This window comes from Sciurus carolinensis, unplaced genomic scaffold, assembly GCF_902686445.1.
Source record: "Sciurus carolinensis unplaced genomic scaffold, mSciCar1.2, whole genome shotgun sequence".
Classification (NCBI taxonomy): Eukaryota; Metazoa; Chordata; class Mammalia; order Rodentia; family Sciuridae; genus Sciurus; species Sciurus carolinensis.
Genome location: NW_025920411.1, coordinates 57,232 through 73,244, shown reverse-complemented (window position 1 = coordinate 73,244; position 16,013 = coordinate 57,232). Strand labels below are relative to the sequence as shown.

Here is a 16,013-nt window from a genome sequence, read left to right as displayed (position 1 = left end):
TATTTTGTAAGGGAGCAGACTAAATTTAGGGACTCTAGCTTTTCAGGGAAGTAGTTAAAAGCCCAAAAAGCTGGGAGAAATCTTCTGGTTTGCCCTTCATCCAAAGGTCACTTCAGTTGTTCCCTGACCTTGACTACTGTAAATACTGTGATAATAAAGATGATAATGCAACCATTTATTTAACATACCAATTTCAAATACTTTGGGAATGCACCCATAATTATTATTATTTTGTAAATTTTTAAAGAACTTTCAACTTTCAAGTCTTTTTAAAAATTGTCCCTACTGAAATCACATTCTAGCAGTTTGCAACTGTTTATTTTATCCATATCCACATAATTGGAGTACAAGTTATTCTTCCATTTTTTGGTAGTAGCCATTCTAACAGCTGCACTCAGGCTGCAGTAGTTCTCCTAAATGAGTAGTGCAGTAAATTTATGCTAAAAGTTAGAATCCATGCTGCCTTACACTCATTTAAAGAAGGTGATGTGAATCTATTTTATAAATAAACAGGAGTCTGTACTTTTAACAATTTTCTTCATTCCTGGTGGAGGTTGCAGCCCATGAAAATTCTTGCATGCCAATGTGGAGCCATATTTTGGGATACAGAGAGATATGTAAATGTGCATTTGTTAATGCTCCCAAATCCTGGAAGATTAGGATGTAGTCCATTGAATGAAAAAAGTTGAATTTTGGACAAATTCCTTAGAGAAAGAATTGGTTAGCTCTGGAGTTATTACTGAGGTGAGCTGAGGAAGAGGGCTCATGTTGTACCTCACTATCACTTTGACTGCTAGTCATAGACTGTATTTCCCTTTTAACTCTTTGATGTTGCATTGATAGTTCAACTATTAGCAACAACATGTCACAGATTACACTGGCAAATATATTTTAGGAAAAATTGGGACCTTTGAGATTTAACTCCTCTTCTTCTCTGGTCCCATGGAAGGGATCTTGCATTTTCATAGAAAAACACTCTTTTTCTCTGATCTTGATAATCATGTATATCTGATCTCTTTCTCTGTGTGTACCAGTTATGTTAAAATTCAAACTACAAATGATTTATAGTGAAGTGTGTTATCTTTATGACCCAAACTGTCTTCCTCTACTCAGGGCAACAGTGGATTTAAGCATCCTGTCCCAGTTATAAGGATTATTGCTCGAGGAATGTTAATGTTCTAGTATAACCCAACTTTTCCAACTTATCTGATGGTAGGTTTTTGTTTTATATGTCTCTAACTAATTTATAAATTTAAGAGGGATTCACAACAGTAAATATTTATTTAGTATATCCATAAGTGAGTCAAGAGTCAGGAGGTTCATATTCTGCTATATTTTTATAATCATCCATCTTAATATCTGCTATCTGTTGGGCAGTGCTGGGGTATAATTGCAGTGTCACACACATTCTGCACATAATTCCAAAAAGTGTTCTGTGCCTCTAGTTTTAATATCTACCTTTAATATCTACATTAAATAATTTTCTTGATATGATTTAATTTATATAGGCCATTTTTCTTCATTTAATAATAAAAACAATATTTACACACATATGGATTTACCCATGGGATTTTCTCTATTGTGATTTCTTGATCTTTATATTATCACAATATTTTATTGTGGTATAAATAATTTTATATTGTGGCATATTATAATTTTATAACATATTGGTGATAGGTAAATGAAAGTTGGTAATTTTTGCTTTTACATTTCATAGAGTTCTTGGCTATTACATAGATGTATAATCTTCCAGGAGAATTTTAGATGTTTTCACTTTGTTACCCTTCTTTAATATTCTTGGAATATTATTATAGATTGACTTGGGGAAAATAGTCATCCTTATAATGATACTTTTACCATGAATACATAGGGTGTGCAATTCATTCTTTGATGTACTTCTGTGTATTTGTATTTTCTCAAATTCTGCACCTTTTTAAATATACTCACATATGAAATATAGCATTCATGTGACATCTTTATAAAATATACATGGTGTTTTTTAGTATATGTCAAACTGGATATAACAGAAAATGTTTCTGGTTTCTAGAACCATTATTGTCCACAGTTTATTATTTATTTCTAAATGTACATCCCCTCTAACCATGACCATGGGTTTCAACTCTGGAGGAACATAGTTATTTCCTCATATGTCCAGGAGTTGTAATTTCTGTCGCTGTGTTTGGAGGTGGTGTATCATGTATGTTTGCTTAAGAAAATACACTTTCTGCACATGGAGAATAACAGTATAAGTTGTATTTTCCCTTTATGAGAATGCCTCTATTCCACATGATCATCAATATTATTTAATTTTGTGTACACGTTGTGGTTTTATTTTACATTACCTAATCTCTGAAGATGTTTAGTTTTTCATGATTATGAAACACTTAGATATCTTCTATTTAAAGTTGCTATTCAAGTCTTTTGCCTGCTTTTCTTTTGCAGTCTGTGTTTTCTTTCTTCTTATAAGTGTTTGATTATATATGAAGCAATTACATCCTTTGTCCTTGTGCCATTTCATAGAATTATTTGATGAATCAAATTTTTATATTAATATTATGTAATTTATAAATTTAAAAATATTATTTTGTATATTTTTTAAAATTGTAAACGTTTTTTGTTTTCTTTTTCCCTATTGTGATATTGGGGATTGAAACTGGTATATTATTACTGAGCTATACCCTCTGCTCTTTTTTAAGTTTTATTTTCAGACACACTTTGCTCAGTTTCTTGAGCTGGCCATAGACTCTTGATCCTCATGCCTTATACTCCAACGTATTAGATATTTCAGGTGTGCACCACCATATGCATCTTATCTCACTCTTTCTTATGTCAACTTTAGTATGCTTCATATTACATTTTATATTTCACTATTATTTATCCTTAATTCTTATATTTATATTTAATATGTAAAAATTGTTTATATGGTATGAGTGAAGGGTACAATAGCATATTTATTATCATACAATATTCCAATATCGTAACACCTTTCTTTGGAAAGAATGCCAATTTCCTCTTCCCTGCACTACAATCTCTAGGACTTAAAACTGTCTAAATTGAAGAGACTTATTAAGAATCTTCTTTTGAGTTCAGCCATGTATTCACTTTATTATGAGTTCTGAACTGTTGCTTTCAATTCATAATATCAGTCTTTTGTGGCATCATGGATTTGGTCACTGGTAGGTTTCATGTATAGCAATGGAATGGATATAGCAGATAGCTTTGACTTGTAATAGTTTGTACCATCTAGATTGTTGTCATTACACTCAGACATTTGGAAAATAATTGAATCATCTTAGAATGAGTTTTCCAGAATATATTCACTTCAAGTGAGACATCATTACATATATGCATATATACAGAATTGCATAGTATATAATCAATATGGTTTTTACATGTTGAATTTTTGAATTTACCAGAGCTCTTTCAATTTCATTTGCTGTTTTTGTCTTGGTACTGGCAATTGAACCCAGGGACACTTAACCACTAAGCCACATCTCTAGCCCTTTTTAACATTTAAGTTAGAGATATGGTCTCACTGAGTTGCTAACTGACTCACTAAGTTGCTGAAACTGGCATTGAACTCTTGATCTCCTGCCTATGCCTCCTGAGTCACTTGGGTTACAGGTATGCACCACCACATCTGGCACATTTGCTTTTTAAAAGCACCATCATTGACATTGGTGATTCTTCCTGTTTTATGTTTATTTTCAATAGTTTGTATTTTACTCTTTTGTTTAGGCTTTTTTCTCTACTAATTTTTATAAAATTTAGTTTTTAAACTATTAACATGAATGATTTGCTAATAAATTCCTGGTCATTTCATGGTTTACTAATTTATGTTTGCATATTTAATTTTTAACAAAAGCTTTAGATGTATCCCAATTTTTATAGTCTTATGGAGATTTAATTAGCACATATTAACCTGTATATATCTTACGTGTATACTTTTATCTTCTGGCATATGTACATATCCACAAAACCAGCACCACAATCAACAAAGATGTCATGTACCTTATTAAAATATGTTCCCAGAGCTTACATTCCATTTATGTATGATCTATCAAAATCTATACATATATTCTACTGTCATGTATAACTAATGAGAACAAATAAAATAAGATAAATTAAAAATAGAATGTTCCCAAATGTCTTTTATATCCCTTCTTTCACTTGTTCTCACAGCCATTCATATAATAAATTTGATTTTATTGAGCACAGTAAGAATAGGCAAAATTTTAATTATAGAGATCATTGAATTATCATAAAGGAGACATACCATGTACAATTACTTACATCAAGAAATAACACTTAACATCTTTGTGACCATTAGTCTCTTTTGCATGTGTGTGATTGATTTTTTATATTCATCATGCTTCTCATGGTTTCTTTGACTAATATAGCCTCAATTATTTATTTATTATTTATTTATTCATTTATTTTGATCATGGTTTGTACCCACAGATATATATCCCCAGCATTTTTATTCTTGTTTTTTTTTAAATTTGAGTCAGGGTCTCACTAAGTTGCTTAGGGCCTTGCTATGTTGCCTCCTCCTCCCAAATAACTGGGATTAGTGGTATGTGCCACTGTGCCTGACTCAATCATTTGTTTTAAAATAATCTCTATCACAAATTGATTTCTGTTTTAAAAAATTGATTATATTTTTATTTTTATTGACATGAATAATTATTTTAATGTATAACATGTTTACATTTTTATATGTGTACATATAAAGTGTAAATATCATTTGGTCTAATTGATTTTTCTGTCTTTTTAACATGTGTCCATTGCTCTTTTCATTAATAATAACTGAACTCCTCTGATAGTTGTTCTAATATTCAAAATGTCTTTTCACCTTAATGTTTCTTTAAATCTGAATTCCACATCAAATAAACTTTGGTAAAAATTGAGTTATACCATTTAATGATTACTTCATAAAATATAAAAATGAGCATTATTACTGCTGTCACATTATTTTTGATTTTATGACTTAAGATATGAAAAACTTATATAGTGTTATGTACTCATTTGAAATAATCAAAAAAAGATTATTATCAAGGCAGGCAAAATGATGTATTACAGTAAGAAAACATGTCTCCTAGGTCAGTTATTCAGAACTCAAGTAGTGGAAATAGTACTTCTCTCTGAGGTTCCAAGTGAAAAATCTTGAGACTGGAGGGTCAATGTGTTCTTGCTGAACCAGAGACTGTTCAACTCATTAAATTGATCTAAAAATATTACCCCTAGTTTACCAATCATCAGTGGAGAGCTGAAACAGGAGTCATCTTGAGAGTACACTACACTGTGCCAATGGGTAGTGAAAACCCAGACCTGGGAAATTATGGCTAGATCTTCAAAAACCTATCTGAGCCTAGCAAAGACTTAAGTGAGCTTATCAAACACAGGGAAAATTAAAAAAAGATAACATTTTTGCCCTGCTAAACTCCAGTCTGAAGACTACAGTGAACCCAACTTTGTCCAATGCTGTGAGTCCTGTGGCTCAAAGGAGCTCCTGAGACCAGCTACAATGGATCAAAATGATGATATAATGGGTGTCAGGGCACTTTACCCTCTGATCGCCTACATGACTGGTCCTTGACACTTCCAAGACCACAGCACCCACTTTTCCCTTGCACCCACCTATTTTAACACCTGCTGAGTCACTGACATCAACACATTGTAGTGTCCTCCCTGTTCCTAACACTGCAAGTTGTTTGACAAACAAGTGATTCTGGTCTGCCTTATCTGACTGGTCCCTGTGATTATAATCTCTGGGCCTCTGGAAACCTGGGACCTAGTCTGCCAACTGCTTCAACCTCACACCCTGCCTACCACTTGACCTACTTAACCTGCAGTTTCACCGCTTGGCCCTTAGCCCAGCATGCCAGATGGCAGAATCCCTGCCAAGCCAACCTGACCCAAGAACCTGCATTGCTATCTGGCCACAGGCTGCCCCAACCAAACTACCATTTTATCACCTGACCTGCCCAGTCTATCAGATGATATCTGCCAAGCTTTAAAAGAATGTTGACAACAATACCAGCAACTCACCACAAATAAAGCAACAAGTACCTCACTAAAACTACATCCCTGCAACCACAAATTTTACCTATGGTAATTGTTCTTAGAAAACCCAAAGGGGAGAACAAACTGGTAATGGATGGACAGCTCTTGCCATTCATTCCACCCCTTACCAATCTCAAAAGAAGGGGAGTTTAGAAATCTTAGAACCCTGCTGGCACCTTGGTGAGCAACACACTAAAAAGGAAGAAATCAAGAAGTTATGCCCATACACCCACAATCAGTTCAAACCTCAAGAAACAAAATCAGTTGGGAACAGACAGCAAATGCATATGCTCACTATTTGTCAACATAGTCAAAATGACTATATAATTTCTTAATTTTCATTCAGATTGTTCACTTTTTTTGGTTATGCTTTGTGTTGTGGGTGTTTTATTTTACTTGAATTTGTATTAATTTGGTCAAAACAACTATACATATAAAGATTTGTTTCTATTTCATAATTTCTAGCCTTTTTGTTGAAGGTAATTATTTTTATGATCAATTTTTTGGACATCAAGGTTTTGATTAGCATAGCTTGATTTTGTTTTGTATTCTTTTTTCCAGCACTGTATTCTCTATTTCCCTTGTCTCCCACTCCCTTTTCTATTGTGAACAACCAAATTCTATCCTCACTCTTGCTTTTTATTCTTTGTTCTATTTGTCTCCCTCTTCCTTATTAATAACACATCCTATGTTACCACTGCATCTGCCCCGTTTACCCTTTAAAATTGCAAACATTTTCTACCTTTCTATCTCTTCTATCCTCATGCTGAATTCTATTCTTAATATCTGGCTGCTTCAAGCCCACATTCAAGACAAGCACCGGCCCAGCTCTGAGGGTAAGAGGACAGACGAAGGGAGCGGGTGCCAGGGTCTTGTGTTTATAAAGAAATGATTTTATCCTTCTTGCCTGGTCAACCAGAAACCAGGTTGTAAGCGGTATTCATCCCCATGTGCGATGAATCCCCCATATCCAGGCAGGGCCAGGGTTCCCACTGAAACCTGACAGCTTGCATTTACACCCAGGTCCGCTTGGTGGTGCTGTGCTCCATTGGCCCCAATGTTCATACTGAAAGCCAGCTCACCTAGTTCTACTGCAGGCTATTAACCCCCACAAGGTCCAGTGTAACAGGCTGGGACTGAGTGGTGCCTGCGAAGGCGTGGCTCAACAAGCTGACCACTGGCACCAGTGGATTTGCACTACGACCCCACTCCTCAAGGACTGTAAATGCCTGGCTTCACTTCAGATGCTGGGAACTAGCCTAGAGGCCTAGCAGCCACACAGAGAGATGGGTGGTGAGCGCTCAACTCAGCAGAGCATGCAGTGCAGTGCTGGGGTATAAGTGATCATGGAATTTGTACACACCCCATTCCATCTTTTGGGTTTCCCCTCCTAACCTACAATGTCTGGTAAGGAGACACCTGGAACATGAGATGGCTCTGTTCCATGTGAAGGTGTGTGGTTCCACTGGTGGCTCATGAAGACAGGACCAAGACATTCACTCAGCATTTTGGTGTGAGGGCAGGAGGAACATGAAAAGCAAAGAGAGATGTTCTGTGCTCATGTCACCCGCCAGGCCCCTCCTCCTTGTTGCTGCATTAGGACTCCTGTGCACCCAGGAACTTACCTCTTGGGATTTTTACAGGGGCCCAACAAACCTCCTCATGATGCAGAAATATCTTGGCAATCTGCATTGGCACAACGGTCGTCTTCTTGACCACACAAATGCCCCTCTGTCACAAGGGCCTGTGGGATATTGCCAGGAGTCATCTAACTAACCCCGGCAGGGAGCAGACTACAAACCAGGGAGTGAAATAACCGCCTGGTGATGGCAAGATGAGCACTGTTTCACAGGGCTTAACACCAGGTTTGAACATAGACCGTGCTGAAATTGGAACAGAGAAATCTTACAAGCTGAATATTGAAAAGGGGAGAGTAAGGACATTTGGGGGGCAAGAAATCCTGGAGAGTGTCATGCTGGAAAACAATTTCAGAAAAGATACACTATAAAACTGGTCATTGTTCATGATCAGCCTGCCAACTCCACGACATATATTCCGCCTCATCATACACTACAAAGAGAGGAAGTAGTTATTTTCCGTTCATTCAGTATGCCGTCATGAATGCCAACCCTAATTTCGTTGGAAGTACATCAGTGCCCTTGCAAATTCCTGTCTCTTTCTGTTCCTCCCAAGGGACAGCCGAATGTATCTAGGCTGATTTCTATATTTTTCTGGCACAAGAAACATGATCAAAGGTTTCCCAACATAACAACATCTACCCACGACCTCCAATTTAAAGCAGCTGATCCTGGGATGTGCAACACAAATCCCTGGTTTTCTGAAAGAAGAGTGCAGCACAATCTCAGAAATTTAATCCCCGAAAGGACTATGAATATTCATTTGTGAAGATCGTACATCAGCAAACCTGAATATCGAAACAGAAGTGGTTCCATAATAGCCCACCTTTGAATAGAATTACTGAGGTGGAAAAGCATACCACAAGCATGTGCAAATGGTCAAATGGGCTTTCTTTCTTGACTTGTTTCATTCCACCGACAACAATCCATATGCCTAATGTCACTGATTTCTTCTTCCAGTGTGACATCTTGGGAAGAGGGGTTCTTGGGTCATTCCTTTCCTTCCAAAGCACAATGCATTCATTCCTAGATCTCCGGTAAACATGAGAGCAACTCACAACCCGAGTTGTTGTTCTGCTTTACCCAATTCTCTGCTGTATCTCTTGAGGAAGTCCATCAATATTAACAAGAGTCTATAAATGGGCTCCATTCCTCTTGACACTGGAGCTCCAATGATTTTGGAAGAGTGCGTTGTAAATCCCCCATAATACCCCTGAATGTTAGCAATAGAGGCAAACATCGATTCAGCCCCAAATCCTACCAAGATTCATCGAGAAGTCACATGCAAACCAACGCAAAGCAAAAGTGTCAGAGAAACTCCAGGGAAAAGAACAGCTGTCTTTTTTGTTCACCTCATGGTTTTCCATTTGACATTGAGATTCTAGTGGAAAGTGCTCAGGTGCGGAAGTCCCCTTCATTGGCAGTGAGTTTGGGATTGTGTCCAAGAAACCAGGAGAGTTCCAGGTACACGTGGGGTGTCCTTTCGAACTTTCTGCCACCAAAACCTGGTGAACAATGTGCAGTGTAAGAAGGTGGTGAAGAATGATTCGCATAAGCATACTCATGAGAGATCGGCGATCTCTGTCCTAAGGAGATTAGAGTGAGGTGGTGGAAGTAGTACTCTGAAGAAATGCAGGTGAGTTTGCAGCACCAGGCTCTCAGAGCACATTTGCAAACTCAAATGTGTCAGTGGAAATTGGTTGGATGTGAAAATGGTGCTGTATTCCAGTGTTGATTAATTATGTGAGAAGATGAGAAAAGAAATAAGATGTGAGAGGATGGAAGGTTGGGAGACTCAGAATCAGTGTCGTTTGTTTGTTAACTCTGCAACCTAACAGAGCAGCTGGGGACTTGAACCCGGGCCTGGAGCATGCGAGGGAGGCACTCTAAGTGATGGTCTATATTGCCAACACAGGGATAGCTTCTCTGAGTTACACTTGATCACTTACAGTCAAACTTTGTGAAAATGTATGCAGACAAGCAATCATGACCAAGCCAAACAATGCCTAAGGAATTCTTAATCCTCTTGTTCACATGTGTCCAGCAAGGAACTCTTTTGCATGTCAATACCCAAGGCCAGCGGTGTGTCCTAAGGGAAAGATTTTTCCCCTCTTCCCTTTAGGACAAAACGGATGTTACTGATCCCTGAGCACAATTTGTATCAGGGATCCAAGGACGCCAGGAGAAGGGGCAGAGGCAGGACTATGTGGGATTGAGAATATGTCCAACTAGTGGCTAAGAATGGAGATTTTGGGGATCATTCACACATGCAACCCTAGCCAATATATTCACAAACTACTTATAAATTCCTCGATCCTATCTTTTTCTTATATTCCCTTTTGTCATTTTCTTTGGAAATATTCTAAACAGCAGAGACCTACACATAATGGACAAGGCAGTTTTGCTGATGGATCATGCCCAAAAATCAGGAAAGGGTGAGGCAGAGGAAGTTGTTCCTCCTGTGCTATGCCTGTTTCCCTCAGTGAGAGGGTGTTTCAGCAATTACCCAGACACTGTTGTGAGATATAAAAAGGCAAAGGCAAGTGTTGAAGGCTCATGGAGTCTGTGGTCCCAGAAGCTAAACCTGGTGACAAAAAGAAAACATTCCGCATACAATTTCACTTTTCTGCTCCTTATGATTTCAGTTATTCCTCTCAAGATTCATTACAGAGAGACCGTGGCTGAAAGTCATATCCTTGATTCCACATTCATTCAGGTGCATTCACTTCCACTAAGAAAATCGCATCAGTTGCGTACCAGGTCTCCTGTGACATGAGAACCATTCAACTAAGTAATCAAACAGGAGCAAGCAGGCATTGGGCAGCTAGGCTGTGAAGGGCGCGGGGCTTCTAGGCTTCAGTGGAGAAGGCACTTGGTTGCACTCCCCAAATGGTTTGTGAAGCCTTGGGCATCAAGAACTTTGAAGACTGGTTCAGGGGACATGGCGCATGCACCCCAGATTCTACCTGAGATCACAGAGGATCGGCCCGAGACCAAAGTGGGGCCACGGTGTCCATGGCTTCCATAGAGCATTCCACTCCTGGTTGCTTCAAGCTTCCATTCAAGACAAGCACCGGCTCTGCTGTGAGGGTAAGAGTATAGACGAAGTGAGCGGGTGTCAGGGTCTTGCGTTTTTAAAGCAATGTTTCTATCCTTTTTTCCGGTCAATGAGGATCCAGGCTGCAAGCAGTAGGCAATTCTGTGCGAGATAAATCCGTCCATGCCCAGACAAGATAATTGTTCCCACTGATTCCTGACAGCTTGCAGTTCCATCCAGTCCCACAAGGTGGCGCTGTGCTCCATTGGCTGCTCAATTCATGTTGATAGTCTTCTCCCCTGGCTCCTGCTGCAGGCTATCAGCCCCCACAAGGTACAGTGGAACAGACTGGGACCGAGGGCTGCCTGAGAGGTTGTGGGTCAACAAGCTTAGCACCGACACCAGTGGATTTGCCCTCTGACCCCTGGACTAGGAAAACCCGGGACTTCTTCAGAGTCAGGAAACTAGCCTAGAGGCCTAGCAGCCACACAGAGAATTGAGTGGTGATTGCTAACCACAGTGGAGCATGCAGTGTGGAGCCGGGTCTTAAGTGATCTTTGAATTGGGACACATCACATTCCATTTATCGGGTTTCCCCTTCTAAGCTACTATTTTGGTTCAATATCAACCGATCCCCAGAAACTCAAAGTGCACACATGGCAATGAAAATCACACAACAAGGTTTTATTGCAACCTGCCCCTCAGACCACTACCATGACTGGGTGGGGAGCAGCCCTGGGGATGAGAAAAGCACTGTACTTAAGAAATTTCCAATCATTCACATACAAAGACCTGTACATTACTGGTTTACATTTGAAGAGCTAAACATTTGTTTTCTTTTGGGTGGGTCCTGCCAATTTATTTGAATATCATTGAGTCCCGCCAAAACTGAATGGTCCTGGAGGAAGAAGGGAGGAGGGATCGGGTGAACTATGCAGGAGATGTGTCAGGTCTAGGCCCCCTTCCCTGTCCTTGATAGATAAGGTTTCCAGGCAGCTGCCCATTTCTTGGACAGATATTTCTTAACAACCTTGATAAACCCCGGGTGTTGGGGGCTGTGCCATGTGGGCTGCACTGGGATGGCGGTTGTTTTGATCACATTGGGAGTGAGGAGGTTGATTGATATAAGCACACCCAGGTGTTTTTTCATTGACCATATTCAGTTAAGTCCACGCACACAACAGGTGCCCAGGTGTTCCTGAGTGCTTCTGCTCGGGCCTGCTTATTTTAACCTTTGCCATGATAGGGCAGCTGGTTCCTCTGCCTAATCTCAACTGGTGTGGCCCCACCCTCCACCTCCTGGAGGGAATATAAGTGGGCAGTAGGCAGAAGGCAAGGAGCAGCAGTAAGCAGAAGCAGCTATGGAGAGAAGAAGCAGCTAGAAGAAGCAGCTAGCCCTCAGATAGGTAGCACCTAGTTCACAGCATGCGGGATGCAACTCTAAGAAAAAATAGATCTCTGATAAGCGTAGAAGCTTCTCTTTAAAAGAAAAGCCTATCTTTCTCTCAAAGCCTCTCTTTCTCTAAAATCAGGCAATCTCTTTTTCCTCAATAAGCTAGGGAATAAGCAAACAAGTAAGGAAGCAGCACAGAAATAGAAGTATTTTATTTCCAGTCAACTGCCGATAAATATCCACGCAATTGTTGCCATGGGCAGTGACACCCGGGGGCCCAATAGTCCTGTTTGTCCTGTATTGTCTCTTAAGGGTAGTACCTGTGCGCCCTTCCCTGGGTAGAGATTTTACGGGCCAGTTCCCGAAATGGCTTGTTCATACAACATGGCTGCACAGATGTCACCTTGTTCTCAACATCCCCCCCTTCAGTTGTTCATAATGAGGAATCATGCTCATTTGTGTGTCATGCATATTCATCCTCTTGAGTCGGTATTCTATCATGTTGTTGCCTTAGCACCATCAGTTGCACTGTGCTTACATGATCCTTAACAATAGCTCTTCCAACTTCCAGAGGCAGATGACTTTCATTGCTTTCATTTCCTCAATTTGACCCATTCCCCTATTTCTACACTAACTGCCTGTCCCTAATTCTGGCTTCACCCCCCCCCCACCTTTTGCTTTAGGAACTCCTTTCTTCTGTGAGGAAAAGGGGCACCAATCGTTCTGGCTGCTTCAAAGCTGAAAGGGGGCAGCGAGGGGCAAGCAGTTTTGAGTTCCCTTTTAAAATTGGGTCAATTGAGGGATCCAACTTAGAAGTCTTGTTGGGGAAGAGCAGATTGTAAAGTCATCTGGGGATGGGTGCTTCTAAGAGAAAATAACAAAAAGATATGAGTACTGAAATGAGATTAGTACAAAGCAAATGTTGCAGCATCTGAAACATGTCAATGAATATCATGAAGATGAAAAAAGTCAATCTCTTACCAGGAGGTGGAAAAACTGAGAAATTGTTCCCATAATAAGGCCTAACAAAGGCTTGAGAGGACAAGGCATTTATTTGGGAAGTTTATCATTGTCCAGGTTATTAGAAATGTAAACATGGTCCAGTGGCAGAGCTTCATCTGATTGCTGTGTCTGTATCAGTGACCACAGGATGGTGAACTTGGGGCTGGGGCATGTGCTTCACCAATTTCCAATGAGCTTTCCAATTTCTTTCCACTGGGTCCTAGGACATATATGTTTGGAATTGTCCCTTTCAACTCCTCCTCACTGGAATTTGGTATTTTTGATTTTAAGAAGGGCCTTTGCAAGTTCGATCGGTAGCGGGAGCCGAGAGCGGACCCCAGAGAGCCCTGAGCAGCTCCACCTCCGCCGGCCTAGTTACCATCACACCCCGGGAGGAGCCGCAGCTGCCGCAGCTGGCCCCAGTCACCATCACCGCAACCATGAGCAGCGAGGCCGAGACCCAGCAGCAGCCCGCCACCCCTCTCCCGCCGCCCCCGCCCTTAGCGCTGCTGACACCAAGCCCTGCACCACGGGCAGCAGTGCAGGAAGCTGTGACCCGGGCGCCTGCTGGCGGGGACAAGAAGGTCATCGCAATGAAGGTTTTGGGAACAGTAAAATGGTTCAATGTAAGAAAAGGATATGGTTTCATCAACAGGAATGACACCAAGGAAGATGTATTTGTACACCTGACTGCCATAAAGAAGAATAACCCCAGGAAGTACCTTTGCAGTGTAGGAGATGGAGAGACTGTGGAGTTTGATGATGTTGAAGGAAAAAAGGGTGCAGATGCAGCAAATGTTACAGGCCCTGGTGGAGTTCCAGTTCAAGGCAGTAAATACGCAGCAGACTGTAACCATTATAGATGCTACCCACGTCGTAGGGGTCCTCCACGCAATTACCAGAAGAATTATCAGAACAGTGAGAGTGGGGAAAAGAATGAGGGATCAGAGAGTGCTCCCGAAGGCCAGGCCCAACAACGCCGGCCCTACCACAGGCCAAGGTTCCCACCTTACTACATGCGGAGACCCTATGGGCGTCGACCACAGTATTCCAACCCTCCTGAGCAGGGAGAAGTGATGGAGGGTGCTGACAACCAGGGTGCAGGAGAACAAGGTAGAACAGTGAGACAGAATATGTATCGGGGTTATAGACCACGATTCCGTGGGGCCCTCCTCTCCAAAGACAGCCTAGAGAGGATGGCAATGAAGAGGATAAAGAAAATCAAGGAGATGAGACCCAAGGTCAGCAGCCACCTCAACGTCGGTACCGCCACAACTTCAACTACCCACACAGATGCCCAGAAAACCCTAAACCACAAGATGGCAAAGAGACAAAAGCAGCCGATCCACCAGCTGAGAATTCGTCCAATCCCGAGGCTGAGCAGGGCGGGGCTGAGTAAATGCCGGCTTACAATCTCTACCATCGTCCGGTTTAGACATCCAACAAGAAGAAGTGAATATGAAATTCCAGCAATAAGAAATGAACAAACGATTGGAGCTGAAGACCTTAAGTGCTTGCTTTTTGCCCGTTAACCAGATAACTAGAACTATCTGCATTATCTATGCAGCATGGGGTTTTTATTATTTTTACCTAAAGATATCTCTTTTTGGTAATGGCAAACGTGTTTTTTAAAAAAACCTGGTGTCAGGGGCAGGCTCTGAGGGCCCCAGAGCCGCACCGTGGCCTGATCTCTAAGATGGTGCCTGGCAGCTTGCCAGAATAAGCCATACTCATAAACAAGTTTCAGGAAGTAACTCTGATTGGCTGCTGTATATGAGGCGATTCTTGTAACTGCTTGGACACTGTTCCTTGATAGGCTGAATTTCCTGGTAGTCTACTCTCTGATGGGCTGATGTTCTCAATATAAGTCTGAGACTTGTGGAATAAAGCCTTTTTGGTTCCTGTGATCAAGAAAAGCATAAGCGTTGTGATTGTCCCTGAGGGCGGTGGGCGATCATAGCCTGTTTTTTCTCAATACACCTTTAAAGGTTTTTAAATTGTTTCAAATCTGGTCAAGTTGAGATTTTTAAGAACTTCATTTTTAATTTGTAATAAAAATTTACAACTTGACATTTTCAAAAAAGTCAACAAACTGCAAGCACCTGTTAATAAAGGACTTAAATAATTAAAAAAAAATAAAGGCCTTTGCCCATGAGAAGGGTGCCATCTAACCTTCTGGCCCTGCTTAAATTTATGTTGCCAGAGCTGGTCCTCAGGACTCACAAGGGTGAATAACTGTCCCTTCCCTCTCAGTATTCAGTGAATTCTCTTTATCCTGAAGTCCCTGTGGATTGCTAATCATGGAAAAAAGAGTGATATTCTAAAGCTCTGACTTCAGGTCCAGAGGAGGCAATCAGAACCAAAGCCCAACTCTGGCCAGAATTTGTGTTTCTCAAGAAGGAAGCACCAGGGATACCACAGGAGAAGAGCAATGGGAGGGGAATGAAGGTTGGAGGAGCCTGGTGAGGACAGAAGCTGTGGACCATGGAGGGGAGCAGGAAATGCAGTGGCTGGTTGAGGCTCCACTACTGGGATATTGACAGAGCAAGTCTTAAGCCAAAACAACCCACTTCTGCTTCACATCACTAGGTGCCATATGTGCCTGAAAACCTGTGCACAGAAACCAGAGCTGGCCATGAGCAGGGTTGAGTTCTTGGATCTGTGAGCCAACTCTGAGTTTCAGGGGGAGAAAGTGAGTGAAGTTTCTCTGGGCTTCTGTTCTCAAACCTACAACCTGAGGATCACTGCACACAGTCTTTCTATCACCCCTGCTCAGGACTTTTCTGAGTCACATTCACAGTCACCCAGTTTGTCTATCATCCATATCAGGACTCACCTGACTCACATTCACAGAACAACATGACACTGCTGTATTCAG

General features: G+C 40.9%; 1 pseudogene; it reads left to right on the top strand.

Moving 5' to 3' along the window:
- Window positions 1-13,575: 13,575 nt before the first annotated feature.
- On the top strand, window positions 13,576-14,770 carry LOC124975706 (Y-box-binding protein 1-like; annotated as a pseudogene).
- The last annotated feature ends 1,243 nt before the right edge of the window (window positions 14,771-16,013 follow it).